Raw genomic sequence first — 16,987 nt, 5'->3', positions numbered from 1 at the left:
TGTGCTATGAAAATTTGGGATAGTGTTTTGAGAAATGCCTGCTACGTGCCCATCAAAACCTCTTGGTTAATGTTTTATACACTAGCATAATCTAACCAAACTTCTTTTTTATTCCTACACCATTGCCTTTTCTTCACTTCAGTAAATACATATATTTACTGAGTGTGTGTAGTAGACTTGAGTGTGTGCTACCTTTCAAATTAATGACAGTATCTGTTGACATTTTCTTTAAAGCAACACAATGCAACTAGATGAATATCCACCTTACTATTTACTTATGACATACTTACCTCCAAAGTTCCAGCTTGATTTCTTCCTCTTTCCTGCTTTGTTCCTCTTGACTGCTTCAACCCATTTAAAAACATGGTGTGAAGGCACCTGGGTGACTCAGTTGGTTGTCTGCCTTCCGCTCAGGTCATGATCTCGGGGTCCTGGGATTGAGCCTACATTGAACTTCCCTGCTCATTGAGGAGTCTTCTTCTCCTTCAACTCCTGCCCCTACCCCTGTTTGCATGCATGCTCTCTCTCTCTCTCTCTCAAAAAAATAAAAACTTAAAAAAATGAAATAAAAACATGGTGTGAAACAGCTGGACTCTATGGAGTCTCTGAGCTCATAGTTACATGTTAACTTTTATAGCACTTATGATTTTTCACCTTCCAAATTAGCATTTAATTATTGTATTTGTCAAGGTACTTAGTTCTTTCTGTGTTAAGAAAGACAACAAAAAGACATCAGTGCCTTCAACGACGAATGAATATTTCCCTATCACTTATACTATAGTCAAATGCAGGTGCAGATCCAGGACTTTCATTTAAAATGGGCTATATACCATGTGCTTTCCTCAAAGAACTCATCACTGGTCATAACCTGGTAAAAACTATGTCTTACTTTTCCTATGTGCATATTTTCTCACCTTTTAAAAATGACTGAGTGTAATAAGTGAATGACACATGAATGCATCTTTTTCCCCTGTCCTTTCCTTTCCCACCATACCTATTTTCCAAAGCTCTTTAAGCTATATTCTTCCCTTAAATTATAATTACTTTCCACAAGTTTTTATTATTTTTTTCATATTCAAGTTTTCCACAATCAATTATTTTTAAAGACCTCTCACTTAGTGGTACAGACAATTGTAAACAAAATACATTTATTGAAACAACAGACAGGAGATAATTAGCTAATGTGTACAGGTGGTAATGACAGACTTTTGGAAGAATATAGCAAATAACAGTTTGTGGAAATTAGTTTTCTTTCAGCTAGGATGATTTGACAATCTTTGCCAGAATATGCAAAAATTTTATGATGAAGAGCTAAGCAAAATACTAGCCAATTCTTGAGTATTTGCATATCTGACAGCTTCTATTTTCAGATTTTATTGATGAGATTAAACATATTAAGTAATAAAGTACTTTAGGAGTTCTCTTCTAATTTTTATTTGATTTTATTCTCCCACAGTACCAGCAATGAGCAGGAAACCATTTGTAATAATTCTGAGACAGTAGGAAAGTAGGGCTCAACCAGAATGGTGCTCTATTACCATATGTCAGGTAGGCCCACCTGTCTCTAGAATATATGAGGAGAACAGAGGATTCTGAGTCATGAAGTAAAATGGGTAATGTGGAAAACTTTCTGTTTTTCCTCAGACTGTCTCAGGGCACATTCATTATTCAAGGTCTGAATTTTTATTACTTCTCAAAATATATATGTATCAGTGTCCAGGTATAGTCACTCAAAACATTACAAAGGCAAATGAGAATGACTTTGAAGCCGACTTACTTTAGCCTTACCAACCTGTGCTCCAGTAATTGAATTGCTTGATATGGGTATCTATCTATATACTTAAAACTAAACTTCAATTTCAGATTTTGCTGAAGAAATAAAATCTGCATCCCTTATAACTCCAGTTTGTGTTATACTGAAGGTCAAGAGCATGATCTCAAGGGGAAATATTTGAAACAACTAGGGCAGTCATAATAACCTTATGTTATTTTTCTTAAATCTAATAAAAATCTTATAGATTAATAAAGATTTATAGTTTTCGTGGAATTTTTCACATCCATTTTTATTTTTCATTATATGGAAAAGGAAACTGAGATTTGTAAACACTAAATGTGTTGCCCAAGGTCACTCAACTATCAAACTCTACACAAGTCTTTTGGCTCCTAGTCCTATTTGTTCCAGTACACTAAGTAGTAGTTTGAAGAAAGAGAGAGACAGAGGAAGAGTTAGAGGGAGAAAGAAAGCAATAGAAGGAAGAGATAAAAGGAAAGGGGAAACTATGCAGTCAATTTCCACTGTGAGGACATGTATTATTTAAGACCGACCAATTACTAAGATCTACTTTGAACAGACTGTTTTCTCATATCATTTTAGCCTTAAAACAAGTCTAGAAATTAAATCACTTATATGAGGCTTAGAGAGATAAAGTAAGTTAGCCAGGTTACATGACTCGGTAATTGGCAGAGCCAAACAAAAACTCAGGTATTTCAGTTAAGTCTGTCATTATTAAATGCAGTATTGTTACAATAGCAGAACAAAGTATGTGTCAGTGGGTATATGCATGCAGATCCTCCTAGACATTTCTAAGTGGGAGAATTTTAAGACAATTAGTGTTTATATGAGGAGTTTATAAATGTCAATATAAGTATTAGAAATACTAGTCTAAAAATAGACCCTGTTTTTCATACATTACCTAATAGTTTGTGTATAATTTGAAAGCCATTAATTTATTTTTCCACTTATAATTATCCAACCGTAATCCAAACAAATATTAATTCTATAGCTACCATGTGTAAGTTCATGGAAAATGAATCATTACAGATTATTCCCACAAGCTTGCAGTCTGTTAAGGAAGATGAAATGTCCATGAAAATTCATATAAATATGATACTGGGTATATAGAGCACTATGCTTTAGGAGATGAGAGAATAATTGTTGCTTGAAAGTCCAGTGAAGTTTGTGTGTGATTAGTAAAGTAACTTTCAAATGGCTGCAAAAGTGCTGATGGCAGGTTCTGTAAATCAGACAGGAAGAATGGAAGGAATGGAACACGTAGAAGATAATGCTGAGGTAAAACCTGGATAATTCAGATCTGGGACATGGCACAAGGCAGGGGGAGGAGTCAAGAGATTCCCAGCAATGTTCTGCCTCTCAGTGCCCAGGACCATGAAGAGAAGGACAAAGGAAATATCTTTGAGGGAAGATTAGGAAGTTTGTTTCCAGACTGTATTGTAGGTACTTGTCAGGAAACCAGATGACATTGAAACTGACAAGCACTCCTGTTTACTTTTAAATATTATTTGTTATAAAAATAATTTTCTAGGGTAGTGGAAGGGGAGGAGGGCGGGGGTGGGGGTGAATGGGTGACGGGCACTGAGGGGGGCACTTAAGGGGATGAGCACTGGGTGTTATTCTGTATGTTGGCAAATTGAACACCAATAAAAATAAATTTATTATTTAAAAAAATAATAATTTTCTAAATATTCCATCAGGGACTCAGATTCAAGACATCACTCTTGTCCTTGACTATATTCCCTGTTACCTTTCTCTTGCTCCTTCCTGAGTCCTTTCAGTTCTACTGCCACATATCTTCCATCTGTCCTCTTCTCTCCTTTCTGAGGACTCCTACACTTTTCTGGATTGTGGGTACCATGATGCAGAGGTGGGCATACCCTGCTTTTCCTGTCAAGCTATTTCTCATCTATAAACTGCCAGGAACTCAGGTTCCACCCACGCATCGCATATCCTCTGTTCGTGGACCTCTTGTTGCCTGATCTGCTGTGTAAGCAGCTCCCAGTCATACTGCTGTCATCACTTGGCGTGCTATTCAAGGCTGGATTCTAGGTGCTTGGCGTGGGCCAGGAGGCAAAGTAGTGCTGTACTCTGCTTAGGACTGCTTCTCGTTCCCTCAGCCTGTATATAATTTGAATGCCATTTATTTATTTTGAATGAAGTCCCATTAAGACTTCTAGAGAAGACCTAGCAGAAAGACTGGTTGTAGAGGAAGAGCAATACCCCTGCATCTGCCTTGTTGGGCGCTTTCTGAAGCTCTCCGCTGCAGTCAGTATAGCTTCAGACTCAAAATGTTCTTCGTTCTCTGAAGCTTTGTCCATACCTAGCCTTACTTCCCACAGGGCCTTCCTTATATGACATGGGTGGCAAAGTTCTTGCAACAGCTATTTGCACCCTCCCCTCTCTCTGCCTTTGCCTCTTCGGTCTTTTTTCTAGAATCTAACTCAAAGGTGCTAGACTTTCTCGTTTCTCATGGTGAATGTTCTCTTTAGAGTCTCATAGAAACTGCTGGCTTCCTCCCCTTCACCTGGCATTTGGCTTCTGTTAGATTCCTGCTGTCAAATACACATGCCTGAACCCCAATCACTAGGATAATTAGAGTTCTTTTCTAAGGAGAGTGCTTAGCCTTCACACAAAAAAAGTCAATGGTAATGGTAATTGGGTTGGAATTGTATCATGTCTGGCATCAATATCCCATATTCAATCTTCTTGAATATTAACTAAATCTGAAAGAAAAATAATCACTAAAAATACTACTACACTCAGTTGATTTGTTTATACTTGTTCTCCCTTATACCTCAACTTTTATATTTAGAAAAAAGGCATAAATTTGTCTATATCCTACCTATATTTCTGTGTGTGTGTGTGTGAGCACATGCATGTGTATATGTATCTATATAAATTAAATTGAGACATAACCGTTTCTTAGTTATCTCTGCTAAAAGTTAAAAGGCCATGCCTGGTCTACCCTAATGAGGCCCCATTAAGAAGCTGGTAGCAGCTACCAGAGGGAAGTCTAAGTACCTGGGAAGAATTAAGAAACCTTTCTTGAACTTACTCTAAAGCCTCATTCCCTTTTCAGTGGCTGGAATTTAATTACCTTTCTGCTCCTCGAACTGCCTCTAACTAGATAGGAAGACAGGAGACCTCAAAGCATTAAGTGAAACTGTGCAAGTCTAAATTTATTTTAGTTTAAAAAATCATGTAAATCTGCTCTCTAAAACATTCTCCTTATTTATTTAATAAAAATAAAATTAAAAAACAATGTTAAACCCGTCTACTCTCATCTCTGACCATGATTTGTGATGCAGTTGGTTGGCCTATATTGATATGAAGCCCCAGATAGACTTTGGGGCACAGAAACTAAATTAAAAGTGGTTTTAGATCATCAGAAGGAAGAGATCCAGAGATGGAGTAACCAGAGGGGAATTACAAATATTATAAATATCTCCGTTTTTACCTCATTGATAATTTTCCTCCAGATTTTTCTTTTTAACTTCTTGTATTTGACCTCCTTACTTGATTTTCTAATGCCTTTGACCCTATAGAAATGCATTTCTATTTCTCATTGTGTGTTTTCTATTCTTATCTTCAACTTTTGCTTCTCCGTAGACAAAGCTTTTCTTTTCTAGCAATTTGACTTCCCCCTTGCTCCAGCCATTAACTTTTGCTGACTCCTGAGTTTTCAGTTTAGACTCCTTTCTGCCACTCACGAAACCTATTGTGAGCAACTCTGTTTTAATAAAACTCCTGTGGTTTTTGTATCCCAGGATAAAGCTAAGGGGATAATGGAAAGCCTAAGAATTCCTCAACTACAACTACTTTAATAATAGTGAAAGCAACTTGCACCTGAGCATTAGGGTGAGGGAAGCTATATTTAATCTGAATACTTTTCTACAAGGCACATTTGACATCACATCATTTGTTATCTTTTCTGGAGTTGAAAGACTTCGCTTCATGGACACTTTTCTAACAAATATTTAGACATTCCAACATTCACATTGATGAATTATCCTATGGCTTTACCAGTTAATGAGAGACATCTAATTCAGCACTTAACCCATAAGGGAACTTTGTTGTAAGTTTTCTAGGACATCTCATCAGAAATAACCAGATTGAACCGATTCTGCTAAGTGAGAAGATGTAGCATGAAGACTGGTTGTAGAGGAGGAGCAAATTGATATCTAAAGAACAGTGCTCTTGTTCTGTGTGCAGTGTTTATAAAAATATTATCAGCAGTGCACATTTTTAATCTAGTGAAAATTTGGCAGCACTGCTGAAATCCTTTCTAGCAGAGCATTCAGAATGACTTTAAATAAACAGAGCCAGCAGCCAGGAAATGCAAACTTCAGCAGATTTACTGCAGTAAATGATAGCTACCAAAAGGCTCTCATCCCTGGTTAGAGTTAAATAATTTACTCTTCACTACCATTAAATGTTTTAAAATTATCTCTGTGTGTTTATATGTGTGTGTTTATTTCAGTATAATTATTCCTTCTTGCCACTCTTGATGTTAAATCCTGAAAATGGATCATGGTTCTCCCTAGGTTATTAGTATATAATTTGCCCTCCAGTTAACTGCCCTGTCCTGAATGTACAGAGCCACAGCTGTGAATGACTCCCAGAGTGTCTTTAACTAATTAGTAACCAGACACCATTAAATATAAAAGTTAGTATGGAGCCTTTAACTGGTAGGCTTCTACAAGCATATATAAAGCTTTGTTTTATTTTTTAGGTGAAGTTTAATAGCAAATTCTAACAGCATGGACTGTTCCGCATATTTATCAGTAGACTTTTTTTTTCCTATTTCTTTTTCACATACTTTTGTTCTTAATTCATTTTTTTAAAGAAAATTAGAAACATAACATCTTTTCACATTTCATTCAACATATGGAGATTTTACTTTTTCCTCCCTTTTCCCTTTCTTATAGGTTAAGAAAATGTACTATTTTTTCTTACATAGGAGGGATGCCAAAATATTACATTTCAAATCATTTTTTCATTTTATTTATCCACCTTTCATTCAACAGACCACTTAATCTTGTATCTGGAAATCCACTAGGCAATAAAGATATAGCTTTTACATGCATTTGGAGGATTTAGTGGATTAATTTATTTGGAACACACACAACACTGCTTGGCATGTGGAATTAGTGCTATACATATCTCTGATACTATTACTGTTGTTATAACTGAGGTCCAAAGAGAGGTAAGCGATTTGCCCAAGTCATTAGGAGTATCTGGTTAGTATTTGACTGAATTTTTACTTCTAACATTTACAATTGTTATGTTACAATTATACCTCTCCTCTTTTCTTGTAAGATAATCAGGATAGGTACGATTATACCCATTTTACAGATTGCAGAAATTTTAGATCTCAAGACCTAGGGTCCTCTATAGTTCTTTTTAGTTCTAGAACTAATAAATATAGAGCTTGAATTACAACCTTGCATTTTAATATCTAGCCTAGTATGTTCACTATAATATTGGAATACATATATTCCATGTACATGTATACAGTTGATGAATTGGACTTGAGCTGCACAGGTTCACAAATACATGGATTTTTTAATAAATATCAAATGATATTGTGAACATATTTTCTCTTATGGTTTTCTTAACATTTTCTTTTCTCTAGCTTTATTAGAAGAATATAGTTTATAATATATATAAAAGTAAGTGTCAATTGATTCTTTATTGGTTAGGCTTCTGGTCAACAGTAGGCTAATAGTAGTTAAGTTTTGGGGGAATCAAAAATTATGCTTGGATCTTTCAACTGCGATAGGAGGGGGGATAGGCATCTCCTGTCCCCTATTGTTCAAGGGTCAGATATGCTTGCTGAAATGGGATGAGTTTAAGGCTTGACACGTATGTATTGATTACCTTTATTCTTTTAAAAATTCACTCTCAAAAACCCAAAGCTCAAAAATATAATTATGTGTGATGGGCCATTGTTACCTCTTGACAGTATTGTCCACATTAACAGTGAAGGTTTATTTCCCATATTATCTTATTTCAGAAATATTAATCTGTGAATCAGAGCATCCTGGTTAATCTCTTTTATGTTGGTGGAATGCAGTAATACTTGCACTTAAAGTATATCAACTCAGTGTTTAGTAATAGATTTGTACCAAATGATAGTTTCAGTTTCAAGAAGGAGATAAGGTACGTACTTAATAATTATACTTCACAACTGCAAAACTCATAATCTGAACATATTGTGTGAAGGACTTAGGATACCCTATTTACTTAGTCCTCCTGCATAAGAAATATACCTAAATGCACATTAGAAAGTAGGTACTTATAGGTGTTAGAATTTTTAATAATGAAAAATTTAAGTAAGATATGGTTTTAGTTTTCATGGTTTAAACAATTGATTTCCCTTTTCTGAGAACTGAAACTTAGTTTTTTAATGTTCTGGTTGAATTTATTTTCAGGGTTCACATGTTGGCAGAGTGCTGTAAAAATTTACAATGCCCTATTAATATGATAAACATACTGATTTTTATTATTAGTTATACTCTCCCTAAAATTCCTATACTATCCTATTAAACATAAAGTTCTATATTTTGGCATTAAATTGAGTTGTCATAATTCTCCTTTCAAGTGTGAAATTACACTGGGTTGCTTTATCTTTTTAATTAAGTGTTAATCAATGGTCTTTTATTGTATTTGAAGAGACATATAAATTTCTCTGAAGATACCAAACAACAGCTTATCTTCATTCCCTGGAAAAACTATTTTTTAATGGTCAGATCTGGCCATGTTTTATTGAATAATGGATTCATGTTGATATGAGCAATGCAATGTGTTTTATTAGGTCATTCCTACAGGAAGTGATGATTCAATCTCTTGAAAAAATAAAATAGTTCTTTCTTCATAATGCCCAGCAACTGGTGAATGTTTTCTCCTTTGTTAGCAGATTTTTCAGAGTTCATTAAATTAGTGTTTGTCATTATTTAGATGTAACCCTGTGCTTTTTTAAACCAGCAAATTGCTGATGCAAGAGTATATTTTGGGGTTATATTTTGGCACCCGGAATGCCAAAAAATAAGATACTTACCTGATGTCTGAGTTCTTAGCACTGATTATTAGCTCTTCTAGGAACAACTGTCTAGTGTACCCATAGAGTTTGCTAGAGAATTCATGAGTTTATAACCCAAATAAAACTATTTTGTCTCTATCATACCCTCCTTCTCTTTCTACATTGCATTATCGTCTTTCCCCTGGGGCAATTTTAAGACTTTTAAAGGTCCATAATGTTCTTATAACAGATTCACTGCATGCATTATATCAAACATGTTGAAAAGTTTCCTTTTTCCAAATAATATAAAGATGATATACAACTGTTATATATGTGTAGGATACAATGAGTTAGAGAACATAGTATTATAATTTGTAAACTTTTATATATTTTCAAATTTTATCTTGCAGCTTTCATTTTTAGATCCAATACATTTTATGTTAGAACCTCAGATGTATCTGCAGGTCCTTGAAAAATTACAACACCCTCACCTTGGAGCTATGGTGATAATAATTCTTTTTCTTTGCTCTTCTGCCTCTACTTTACATTTTAGACACATTTTTCTATCACTTTCATAGATTATTTTTCCTCTCATTGTCATTTTCATGATCTGCTCCCTCCAACAATTTTTTTTTTTTTTTATTTATGATAGTCACACAGAGAGAGAGAGAGGCAGAGATACAGGCAGAGGGAGAAGCAGGCTCCATGCACCGGGAGCCTGACGTGGGTGGGATTCGATCCCCTGTCTCCAGGATCGCGCCCTGGGCCAAAGGCAGGCGCCAAACCGCTGCGCCACCCAGGGATCCCATCCCTCCAACAATTTTATTTTTTGATGTCTTTTTCTACCTTTTAAAATCTCAATTACTTACCACCTCTCTTGAAATGTACTCCCCCTCCCCCCAGGTTCAGATATATTGTCTCCCCTTTTATTAGTATGTACAAATGATGTACTGTCCAGCATCAGTTTATGCGAAGTGGAAAATATGTGGAGTTTTCCTGGGGAACCAGTGTCTTCATCATCACACTTTTTCTCCCAAGAGGATATATCACTAGTGAATATCTTACAAATCTGTTAATTTCAGTTGTTAATAGTTGCTGATATCTACTCTTTGACTGTTTCTTCCTTCCTCATTCAGTAAGTCAACAAATAGACTTTTAGGACATTATATATACTTTGCTAAGTTCTTAAATTTAAATTAAAACATTTTAAAATGGAGGGTATGTTAGTTTTCTAGGGTTTCCATAACAAAATATGAGAGACTTGATGACTCAAACAACAGGCATTTATTTTCTCACACTTTTGGAGGCTAGGAGTCTGCGAGCAAAATGTCAGCATATAGTCTTAGAATACTTCTTCAAACATCTCTTTCCTTGGTCTATAGATGGCTGCCTTCCTCTCTTTGTCCACATGGTCTTTCTACTGCATGTGTTGGTGTCTTAATCTCCTCTTCTTACAAAACACCAATCATAAGGGAGTAGGGCCCACCCCAATGAACTCATTTTAACTTTAATTTCCTCCTTAAATAAGTTTAGACTCCAACATACGATTTTTGGAAGGAAAAATGACACAGTTCAGCCCATAACAAGGGTGATAACAAATAAAATAAATGTCGTGACGCATACAATATCCATCCCACTCCTACTGGTAATTATTGTCACAAAGAGGTGAGATTCTAATTCTTACAATGAAATCATTTGGGTGATGGGAGTATCTGGATTTTTATCTAATATGTGGGATGGGGCAATGTTCTTTTTCTCCCCTAACCTGAATCTTATAAAGGCTCTTGCCCAGAAGTGTGTGTGTGTGTGTGTGTGTGTGTATACACACACACACACACACATTTAATTAACAAAAAATAGTATATATTAGCACTAAGTTATTAGTTCAGGTTTGAAAAAGTCCTCCCTGCCCTCCCCACTCATCTAATCAGTTCTCCAAATCTTGAGATGTCATTTGCATTGCTTATGATGGCTAAGGATGTGAAACATTCTTGTGTTTCCATATCATCACCTCCCTAATCTGCTCTCTGCTACTCCATTTTTGTTGTTCCTACTCTAAAACTAAAATGAGTAGTATACATATCTTTGGTTACTGGCAGTTTAGTAGAGTCTAGTGTGCCTCAGTCCTATGCTGGTCTGCTGCAGTATAACACAAGAGAGATGAAAACTTCTTTCTTTCTTTTTTTTCCTGTGCACTTACTCCAACACAGTTCCAGGAGCTGGAATTATAGCAGTGAACCAGTCAAAATTCTTGTTTTCAAGTTGGTCCAAGGATCAAGGCTTAAGGTGTCCTCTTGGTTCTTTTCCCTCCTGATGTCTCCAAAGGATTTTGGAGATGTTTGTAAACCGAGGTGACGAATGCTGACATGGATGTAATTGGTGCTATAAAGCAGTTGGAACTAGAGAGAAAAAACAACAACACAATTTCTCAATCAAGTGTTGGAACTCCAATGTACACCTAAAATGCTTTATGCAAGAGTAGTGGATGCAGTTAAGGCAGAAAATCTGAAGTTAAACTCAGAAAATCAACTTCATGGACAATATATAGAAAACTTCATGTCATCTTCAAGTGTTTTTCAAACAACTGACTCACAAGAAAAAAACAAAGAAAAGTTAGGGATTCATCTTTCTCTTTTATGTAATTGCTGATAATTTTTTTTTTAACTTGTATCAATTCCAAATGTTATAGCACTTTTGTTTGTGGCTCAATTAAACAGCTTTGAAGATAATGTCAAATCTAGGCAAAATTAAGAGCATAATAGAAAATTTCTATGGGTTTGTGCATTGTATTAGTCCATAAAATATGCAAATATAGTATAGAGACTTAATAATTTGTAACATATTTATGGAACATGAAAGTAAATGTATGATTGAATTTGCCTTGATTTATAGGTTTAACACTGACTTTTATTATAGGCATAGTAAGAAATACAAGAGAATAGCCATTACGTTGTGAAAAAGTTGGACCAAAATTATGTATTGAATGCACAAAAATATGCACCTTATCTATCATCTTGTGCCTATTCTCCCATTTGCTTCTCTCCTTCTCATTTCCCTTCCCCTAAAAAAATAATTTGTTTCACATTTGTAAAAGTAATGTCAATAGTTAATCATCTGTGAGAGTAGCCTAAACACTAATTGTTAAAACATAACCAAAAATAAGATACTTTCTTAGATATCTTATTTGATAATAAGATAGGATTGTTAAAAAAAAAAGATAGGATTGTTGGTTCCTCTTTAATCAGTTAAAAACAGACAATAAAAATGAAGGTTTTTCTTGAAACTGAATTGTAAAATTAGGAAGATTTATTGTTAAAAACTTTCTCTTGTACAAAATAATCCACTTGATATTTGGAAAGAAAAGCTTAGGTTATATGTATGTCTGAAATATAAAATTTTGAGGAAAAATAGAAATAGGATGGGAAAGTACTTGGTAAATAGTAGTGACCAACTCCAAATGTTCTTACTCCAGATCTGTGTTATCTCTGGCACAGATGAGATCTTTGGGGAATATATGTGAAAGTGGGTTAAGTTTGACTAACCTTATGTAAACCACATCTAGAAGAGAATGGTTACAAGAGTTTGGTCTCAAGCTTTATATGTAGTGCCCAGCAGATCAACTTTTGCAGAACCCCTTAAGAGGATGTCAGTATCAAAATCATGATTAAAATGGGAGAATTTTACATGTATACTAATTGATACTTTCCTGTTATTTTGTTTCATTTCTTCTCACCAAATATTCTGAAACCCTATTCCTTTGCAGATTTTTAGTCATTTTTTAACAATTTTTTAAACTTTAGTTTGTAGAATCCATTAGGTAAGGAAGTTAGTATCAGATAATGTTAAAATGTTAAATATTAAAAGATCCACCAATACAGCTTATGGTTGTTTGATTTCAACTACTTTTAATCATGATATGATCTTATGTTTGTATTAATGTGAGATTTGATGACTGACTTTAGCTATGTGAATAGATGTAATTAATAGTCATATTGCAAACATTTTGTGTCCATTTTGTGACCTAATTTGCAAACATTTAAAATTATGTTACAATTTTCCTTTGCTGCTTAATAAAAAAACTGTTGCAAGATTGTTGCAGGATTTATTTTCATTTAGTGCTTCCAGTTCTTGGTCACACTCTTCAAAGAACGAAGAGGTAGACCAGAGGAAGTGGTCGGCAGCAAAGCAAAGTATTGAACAATAGTACAAAGCTCCCGAAGAGGGAGGGGATCCAAGAAAGTTGCCATTTGGCATTTAAATCTAGGGGGTTTTATGGGCTCTTTGGTGTGGGCTGTTTTAATCTTCTTAACCCTCCACTCACCTGTCACCAACTCCTGTTTTTTTTTTTTTTTTTCCAACTCCTGTTTTGATCCCTGCGCTCATCTACCTATTAGGCAGTTGTTCACATGGGAAAGTGGGGAGGGCTCTTCCTGGGTGGTGTTTCCTCACCTGACAGACCAAGAAGGCTGCGGCTGCCACTGCCCTAAGACATGCTGACCAGCTGCAGGCCACCAGATCAAGCTCTTTGTTTAAATATCCCACTGGCTGTTGGGCGCCCCCCACCCCATGCCCCCACCTCCTGGCCCTGCCGCCTGGGTTAGAATATCCAAGGCCATTCCCTTCCTTTCTGTCACCTACAAGTTGTGAGTCCTCCCAGGAGGAAGACTTAAAGTTTAAAGCTGGGGCATTGAGTAAAGCCTAGTAAAACAGGATGGGGCCTCTTTCCTTAGGGATATTTTCCTCTTAGGATAGGGGCTGCTTGTCCCTCTGTGCCTTTCTTCCGACTGTCCTTCAATAAGGATTTAAAAAAATAGTTCTTGTCTTCGTAGAGGTATATTCTTTTGGAGAATGTAGGGAACAATTATCAGCAAGAACATATAAAAGCTATGGGGGGGGGTAGAGGTGGCTTACTGTAATATAATAATGGATGAAAGACCTCCATGAACAATTTGACAGATGCTGCTTATGGAATTACAAGACTAAGGTATGGATGTCAAGAAAAGGATATTCTACACTGAGAGAACAGTAAGATCTTAAGGGGCAAAAGGGTTACTTCTGTCATTCAAGGACATAAACCGTCATTTATTAATTCGGCAAATGTTTAAATTCTTTCTTAGCACCTACCATGTGCTGGGAAGTGACCTTGGTTCTGATGATACAAAAGTGAACGAAAACAGGGAGAGAGGGATCAAGTGAAGTAAATGGACTTTCATTATAATATATATATATACGATTATAATCGTAACACTTGGTGTGATGAGGGAGATCAGAGAAATGGCAACTTCTAATAGGAGAATTTGAACTGTGCAAACAAATTAGAATTGACTTTGTGGCAGAACTAATACTTGAAGAATAAGTACGAATTGCCCAGGTGAGGAAGAGAAAGGATATTGACTGATAAGGAAGTGTGATTAGATTGGAGTTGTGAAGACTTTTTTTTTCCTCCTAGAAAGTGGAAAATACTCTGTGGGAAGTTGCTCCCAGAGCATTCTGGAGAACATCCTTTTTTGAATCTTTCTGCCATGACATGAGGTGAGTTACTGCCTTATATGCCTCATAAATCTGTTCTGGAATATTAAAATAGCACTAGGTCTCCTGTATCAATTGAAAGAGATGTTTGAATAAGAGGCCAGGTAAAGCACTGTGTAGTCAAGGTAAGGGAGAAGTGTCAGGGAAGGTGTGTTCTGAAGAAGTTTTGTGTCTTGAGCTGAACAGGAAGGGAAGGTGGAGATTTGGTATCAGGGGAAAGGTGATTGCTTCACTCACTGTGGAGTCACAAATTTAGAGAAGCAAGACTAGTGGTTTAACAATCAGTACAAACCACGCTACTGATTAGTTCTTCTTTTAAAAAATAATTATGGTTATCTCTTTCCTTTTCTTGAGTTTTAAATACTCAAGATTATTCTGCTCTCTGCATCTATTATTTATATCAAGTACCCAAATCTCCTACATTGTTGCCATTTTAGTATCTCTTACATCATGTCTGGCCCTTCTCTCTTCCCAGAGATAAACCTTTCAATTATACCCTGATTAGCCTTCATTGTAATTAGAGTTTGTCCATTGCTCATCCACCGTTTCACTTTTCACAGTTTTATTTACCTGTGGTCAACTGTGCTACAGAAGCAGATGATCCTCTTTCTCATATATTGTTAAGGTCAGTAGAAGCCTAATGCTATATCATAATGCCCATACCATTCACCTCACTTCATCTCATCAGGTAAGCCTTTTGTCATCTTACATAGGTATAGGCAAAAAGGGTACAATAAGATACTTTTGAGAGAGAGAGAGAGAGAGACTGCATTCACATAGCTTTTATTATGGTGTATTGTTACAGTTGTTCTATTTTATTACTGGTTATTAGTAATCTCTTAATGTGCCTAATTCATATATCAAATGTTATGATAGGACATATGTATAGAAAAAAAACATAGTACATATAGGGTTCAGTATTTTCTACAATTTCACACATCCACTGGATGGTTTGGAATGTTATCTTCCATGAATAAGAGGGGTCTATGGTACTATCTTTCCAAACTAACTTGTTAGCCTTTGTTTGTTTTTGTCATTGCTGTTGTTGTTATTTATTCTTTAAAACAGCTCTTGCTTACTTGGGCTTCTTCCAGATTATTTTAGTGTGGCTCCATGTATGGTTCCTTTTAATTTTTCATTCAACTGAAAATACTTTTAATATTATTTTATAGGATCTCATCTTGCAAATTATCATATATTGTTCTTTCAACACAAAAGCTGATATTTGAAGAAGCAGAAAATATATTTAACTGGCCATGTAGATAAAAAATGACAAACAAAAAGCTAATAGATGAGTTTTCTTTCCTTTCATGGGTATTTTTTTCATATATATATATATATATATATATATATATATATAGAGAGAGAGAGAGAGAGAGAGAGAGAGAGTAAATTTTCTGAAGGCAAAGGATTTGGCTTATTTAATGTCCATACTCAGCACCCAGCCCTAGTTTGGGCTCATAAAACATGTTTAATAAATGACTACATACTAATAAATGGGGAGGGCAAATGAATAAGGATCTGCATTGTAGATCCCAGCAGAGGCTGGGATCTCATAAAGATATCATGATACTTTATGTGGGTTCTATTCAGGTTCTTTCTTGACAAAGTTCTTTTAAATCAGTGGTTCAAACTTAGATATGGCTCAGTATCACCTACAGGGCTTGATAAAGCACATCTTGCTGAGCCCTGAACCCAGAATTTCTGATTCAGTAGGACTGAGGTGGTTAATATCTGATAAGTTCCCAAGTGATGCTGCTGGTCTGAAGACTTTGGTTTGAGAACCACTGTATTAAATGTAATATCATGAAAAGGCGGAGAGATAGGAAGAAGCACTGACACTTTATTTGTCCTTTGGTTAAACATGTATTTTCCTCTTGCAGTTGGTCTCTCCACCCTAGTTGAGCTGCATAATCTCTTGATTTCATCTACTGATTTCTACCTTCATCTCAACCATGGATAAGATTAGGATTTTGAGAAGAGACAAACGTTTGATTTTATTTATTTTTTAAACCAAGAACACAGAAAATGACACTGCTCAGCTTTAGCTACCTCTACACTGGTAAAATAATTGCTACTCCTGGGTCTTTCAGAGAAGTAAGAAAGAAGTTATAATAACTTTACAGATTGAATGAACTAAAAAATAATGTGTATGTAATAATTTTATGCAGTAGCATATCAAATCAGCGAGGGCAGGATGGTTTATTTAATAAACATATTGAGAAAATTGGTTCACTGTCATATCTCATATATCAACATAAATTCTATTATCAATTTGATGTTTAAAGGAGTATAGAGACGAGGAAAATAAAGGTTCAACTTAAACATTCCAATTTATTTTGATATATATATATATATATATATATTTATTTATTTATTTATCTATAGAGCGTTTAAGTAGTTTTGGATAAGAAAGCTTTTCTCAACATGAACCCATGAAAGCAACCAGAGAAGATTGACAGGTTCGAGTAAGTGAAAAACCGAACAAGCAAATACACAAAGAGGTACTCTGTCAAAATCCACAATAAACAAACCTGCTGGTAGAAAAGAAGAAATTGTTACAAACTTTCTAAGGTATATTTTAGCTGTTTCTATCACAAAATCTTGGAGATTTTACCTTTTGACAGATTTCAAATAAATTA

The 16,987-nt window shown here is 35.3% G+C and overlaps 1 pseudogene; it reads left to right on the top strand.

Moving 5' to 3' along the window:
• The first annotated feature begins 2,986 nt into the window (after positions 1-2,986).
• LOC140597825 (short coiled-coil protein pseudogene) lies at positions 2,987-11,465 on the top strand (annotated as a pseudogene).
• The last annotated feature ends 5,522 nt before the right edge of the window (positions 11,466-16,987 follow it).

Source organism: Vulpes vulpes, chromosome 1 (assembly GCF_048418805.1).
Source record: "Vulpes vulpes isolate BD-2025 chromosome 1, VulVul3, whole genome shotgun sequence".
Classification (NCBI taxonomy): Eukaryota; Metazoa; Chordata; class Mammalia; order Carnivora; family Canidae; genus Vulpes; species Vulpes vulpes.
Note: the sequence above shows the minus strand (reverse complement) of the source record. Positions and strands in the feature narration are given on the sequence as shown.